The sequence below is a fragment of the Magnolia sinica genome, chromosome 2 (genome assembly GCF_029962835.1).
Source record: "Magnolia sinica isolate HGM2019 chromosome 2, MsV1, whole genome shotgun sequence".
Taxonomy (NCBI): domain Eukaryota; kingdom Viridiplantae; phylum Streptophyta; class Magnoliopsida; order Magnoliales; family Magnoliaceae; genus Magnolia; species Magnolia sinica.
In genome coordinates, this window is record NC_080574.1 from 90,774,424 (window position 1) to 90,780,232 (window position 5,809).

The 5,809-nt window shown below is 41.3% G+C and overlaps 1 non-coding gene across 1 annotated transcript; it reads right to left on the reverse strand.

The window, feature by feature from the left end:
• Nucleotides 1-725: 725 nt before the first annotated feature.
• Nucleotides 726-832, reverse strand: LOC131238077 (small nucleolar RNA R71). The gene has a single exon (XR_009167496.1). It is a non-coding gene; the product is annotated as a small nucleolar RNA R71 (small nucleolar RNA).
• Between the last annotated feature and the right edge of the window lie 4,977 nt (nt 833-5,809).

Below are 5,809 nucleotides of genomic sequence, written 5' to 3' on the forward strand. Positions count from 1 at the left end.
GACCTTCTCTTTTTAGAAACTGACTTGTTTTGTTTTCTTTTGCAGGTTTTTAACTTAGGGACTCCAATTTAGTAACTTCTTTCTAACCCTATCTTTCTTTCTAGATTTTTTTTTTCCTTTCTTAGGATTAGGTTTCGAATTTGATTGAGGGCTGCGAGTGTTTCATGCCCAAGTGGGCCCATGATAACACTCGACGTCTCTTGACTAAAGGAAGATTGGTTAAGGGGTTGACTATCCATCGCAGGACTAGACACCACTTGAAATCCCTTGAGTTAATTAAAGTGATAGCTGAAAACCAACCTCTTCTACCCCAACCTAGGGTGGAGGGCATTCAAGATGAGAATGAAGTGCATCAAGCACCTCCGCCTCGTACTTTACGAGATTATTTACAACCAGCGGGGGTGAGTACGCCCTCATGCATGATTTTTTCTGAAAATACAGGACATATGGACATCAAGCCAGGGGTTATCCAACTCCTTCCTAAGTTCGATGGGCTTGAATTTGAAGAACCATATATACATTTGAAAGAGTTTGATGAGATCATAGCTACTTTATATTTTCAAAATGTGTCTGAGGACATATTCAGGCTGAAACTTTTTCCTTTTTCCTTGAAGGAGAAGGCTAAAACGTGGTTACATTCACTGCGTCCTAGATCCATTGACACATGAAATGATATGCAAAAGGAATTTATAAAGAATTTTTTTCCACATCATAAAACGATAATTACCCTTAGAAAAGCAATCATGAACTTCACCCAAAAGGAGGATGAAACATTTTACCAATGTTGGGAAAGGTTCAAGGATTTGGTCAATTCATGCCCACAACATGGCTTTGAAACGTGGCGCATTACAAATTTTTTCTATGATGGATTGACATCTTCCATGCGCCAAATGGTCGAGACAATGTGTAATGGAGAATCCATTAATAAAAATGTCGACGAGGTATGGGATTACCTCGATAGTCTTGCTGAAAAAACACAATCATGGGATTATTACCCAAAATCGAACACCACGTCTAGGCTGACTCAATCTAAGGAGAAAGGTGGATTGTATCTCTTAAAAGAATATGATGATCTCAAGTATAAAGTGACTACGCTCATAAGGAAATTTGAGGCCATGGAAGGAAAGAAGGATAAGGTTAATGAAAGTGTTTGCGGCATCTGTGATTGCAACATTCATACAACTGAAAATTGTCCTACAATACCCGCCTTTCGAGAAGTGTTGAATGAACAATCCAATGCCGTAAATACTTATCAAAGACCTTTCAATGGACCAACCTCTAATACGTACAATCCTAGTTGGAAAAATCATCCAAACTTTAGTTGGAGAAATGGACAAACTGCTACCCCTCAAGGTTTCTTCAATTAAAATCCAAATCAGGGAAAACCTCAAGAAAAATCGGTTCAAAATTCCATACAAGAGCTGACCCAGGCTATGCGAGATTTTATGCAAAAGATGGATTCACGTATGACGGTTATAGAAAAGGGGATGCTTCCTGCACAACCGCTCCCCAATCCTAAACCGCAATACGAGATAAGTAATCCCAGCTCTTCAAATCAAATGGAGCACGCTAAATCCATCACCACTCTTAGGAGTGGGAAGATCATTGATAAAACCCTTCCGGTTAGGCCCGAAAAGCCTCAAGAACCAGAAGAGAACAACAATGATGGACCTAGTGATGCCCCACAAAAATTAGAACCGAAACTTCTAGAAAAGCCAGTTGCTCCATTTCCCTAACGGTTGGTCGCACCAAAACCTCTCTCTAACTCTCAGGATATCCTAGAGGTGTTGAAACAAGTGAAAGTCAACATTCCTCTACTTGATGTCGTAAAACAGATACCTTCATATACCAAATTCCTGAAAGACTTATGCACGACCAAACGACGACAAAGTATTCAAAAGAAAATCTTCTTGACTGAGAAAGTGAGTGCCATCCTAAAGCAAGACATGCCGAAGAAATTCAAAGATCCTGGTATCCCAACCATATCATGTGTAATCGGAGACTATCGAATTGATCACACACTTCTTGACTTAGGAGCGAGTGTCAATCTGATTCCCTACTCGGTATACAAACAGTTAGGTTTGGGTGAATTAAAACCCACCCTAACCACACTACAACTTGCTGATCGCTCTGTTCGTGTACCAAGAGGGATAATTGAGGATGTGTTAGTCCAAGTTGATAGATTTTACTACCCTGTAGATTTTATCATCCTGGACACCGAACCCATCAATAACATGAGCACTCAGATTCCCGTCATTCTTAGACGCCCATTCCTTGCCACTTCAAATGCAATTATCAATTGCAAGAACGGTGTCATGACTATGTCTTTTGGGAATATGACATTGGAGTCAAACATCTTTTTCAATAACAGCAGAAACTTAGAGGATGATGACGATTTCCACGACATTAACATGATTGACTCTTTAGTGGAAGATACGACACCTCTGACCTTATCCTCTGACCCTCTAGAGACGTGTCTGGCCCACTCCCATGATTTTGATGATGACATGATTAGGGAGACGTGTGCCTTGCTTGATACTGCACCGGTACTTGAAGTTAACCGGTGGAGGCCACAATTTGAAGAATTGCCACAAACCGATGTAGTGCCTCTACCGTCTAACCTCAAGCCACCGAAGCTTGACCTAAAACCTTTGCCCTCTGATTTAAAATACGCATATTTAGGTCAAGATGAGACATACCCGGTGGTGATCTCTGCCCACCTGGAGAAAGAACAAGAGAGTATGCTCATATCTACTCTCATTGAGCATAAGGGAGCCCTTGGATGGACGATAGCGGACCTCAAGGGAATCAACCCCTCGATTTGTACTCACCGCATTTATCTTGAGGATAATGCTAAGACCACTTGGCAATCACAACGTAGACTAAATCCAAACATGAGGGAAGTGGTTAAGGCCGAGGTTCTTAAACTATTAGATGTGGGTATCATATACCCCATATCCGATAGTCAATGGGTGAGTCCAACTCAGGTGGTTCCTAAGAAGTCCGGGATCACCATCGTAGCCAATGCCAATAATGAACTCGTGCCAACTAGAGTTACTACTGGTTGGAGAATGTGCATTGACTACAGGAAGCTGAATACCGTCACGAGGAAGGACCACTTTCCTTTGCCCTTCATTGATCAAATCTTGGAAAGGCTAGCTGGTCATTCCTATTATTGTTTCCTTGACGGGTATTCGGGCTACAATCAGATTGAAATCGCCCCTGAGGATCAGGAAAAGACCACATTTACATGTCCCTACGGCACCTTTGCCTACAGAAGGATGTCATTCGGATTATGTAATGCCCCTGCCACCTTTCAGCGATGTATGATGAGTATCTTTTCTGACATGGTGGGGAAATATCTAGAGGTCTTCATGGACGATTTCTCTGTTTTCGGTTCATCTTTCAGCGAGTGCTTAGAGAGTCTTAAATGTGTGATGAAAAGATGTGAAGAAAAAACTTGATACTTAATTGGGAGAAGTGCCATTTCATGGTTCATAAGGAAATTATCCTTGGACATATCATCTCGTTTAAAGAAATTAAGGTTGATAAGGCAAAAATTGATCTTATCTTTAACCTCCCTCCACCCAAGAACATACGAGACGTGTGATCCTTCTTAGGACACACTGGGTTTTATAGAAGATTCATAAAAGACTTTAGTCTCATCTCTGGTCCTCTATGTAATCTACTTCAAAAGGATGCACTATATGAGTGGACTGAGCCATGCTAGGAAGCTTTCACTATGTTTAAGGGCATGTTAACTATTGCACCTATTATCTAGGCACCCGAGGGCATTCCTTTTGAGCTTATGTGCGACGCGTCGATTATGCTCTTGGGGCGGTTCTAGGCCGAGAAAATATAAGAAACCCTACGTTATTCATTATGCGAGTAAGACTCTAAATCCGCCCAAGTGAACTACTCGAGTACGGAAAAGGAACTCTTGGCCATAGTGTTCGCTTTGGACAAATTTAGTCCTACTTGATCGGATCCAAGATCATTATTTACACGGATCACGCGACGCTCAAGTATCTTCGTCTAAGAATGATGCTAAGCCCACTTTGATATGATGGATCCTCCTACTCCAAGAATTTGACCTAGAAATAAAAGATAAAAAGGGAGTAGAGAATGTAGTGGTGACCATCTTTCTCGCCTTGAATCCCTCTTATTCCCTTGAAACGACACATATCAATAACATGTTCCTTGATGAACACAGCTGTTTAGAGTCTCCCATTTACCTTGGTTGGTTGATATTGCTAATTATCTTGCCACGGGTTCCATACCGACACATTGGACCGCACAAGATAAGAAGAAATTCTTTACCGAGGTGGGCAACTTTTTCAGGACAATCCATATTTGTTTAAATATTAATCAGATCAGATCCTAAGGAGATGTGTGCCGGACGATGGCATCAAAGTGTCATCTCCTTCGTCACTCTTAGGCTATGGTAGTCACTTTTCGCTAAAAAGACCATGCAGTGTGATTTTTATTGGCCCACTATGTTCGGGGACACTCATGAGTTTTGCAAGGCTTGTGAGCATTGTCGAAATCGGGAGCATTGTCTTGTCAAAATATGATGCCTTTGAATCTCATCCTTATCATAGAAGCATTTAATTGCTGGGGTATTGATTTCATGGGACCTTTCCCCCAATCCTTTGAAAATTTGTATATTTTGCTCGCCGTAGATTATGTCACTAAATGGGTTGAAGCAATTTTGTGCCAAAATAATGACCATCGCACGGTCATTAAATTTTTAAAAGAGAACACCCTTTCGCGGTTCAGAACGCCTCTAGCCATCATAGTGATGGGGGCTCACACTTTTGTAATAGACCATTCAAGAGCCTAATGAAGAACTACGGTATCTCTCATAAGGTGAGCACCCCATACCATCCACAGACAAGTGGACAAGCTGAGATTTCTAATAGGGAGATCAAACATATCCTGGAGAAAATGGTTAACCCTGATCGTAAGGATTGGTCAACCCGATTGACCGATGCCTTATGGGCGTACCGTACTGCTTTTAAAACCCCTATTGGAACGTCTCCCTTTAGACTTGTCTATGGGAAGGCTTGTCACTTGCCTGTGGAGTTGGAACATAAAGTGTACTGGGCGATCAAAAATCTGAATTTCAATCTGGACAACGCTGGCTCGCTACGCAAACTTCAGTTGAATGAACTTGAAGAAATCCGGAATGACGCATACGAGAACTCGAGAATTTACAAGGACAGGATGAAGGCGTTTCATGATCAACATATTCTGAGGAAATCATTCACACCAGGTCAGAAAGTCCTTTTGTATGACTCTCGACTACATCTCTTTCCGGGTAAGCTTCAATCTCATTGGACCGGCCCTTACATTGTTGTTACTGCTTATCCTCATGGGGCTGTTGAGATAAGAGATCCCGACAATGGCAAGGAGTTTAAAGTAAATGGACATCGATTAAAACCATTTGTCGAGAAATTTGATTCAGAGGACATGTCCATGCCTCTGACTGCTCCTGTTTACCAGGATTGATCTCCTAGTCTGATGGAGGTATAGGTAGGTTTATCGCTTTCATAGGACTAGGATAGTTTGCTTTATACATTGTTTTAGAATAGTTTATTTTTGTTGGTTTCTCTCTTATGCTAACCTGCTCTAATATCTTTAAAAAACCTCTTGATTCTTTCATCCAGGTACTATCTTTCCATCACTCCTCTTTTACTTTCATTGTCCCATATGTATAGCATACTTATTTCCTTTACATTGAGGACAATGTAGATTTTAGGTTGGGGGTGAGAGATTAGGTTGCCTAATCAGTGTTTTCGTGGTCTTG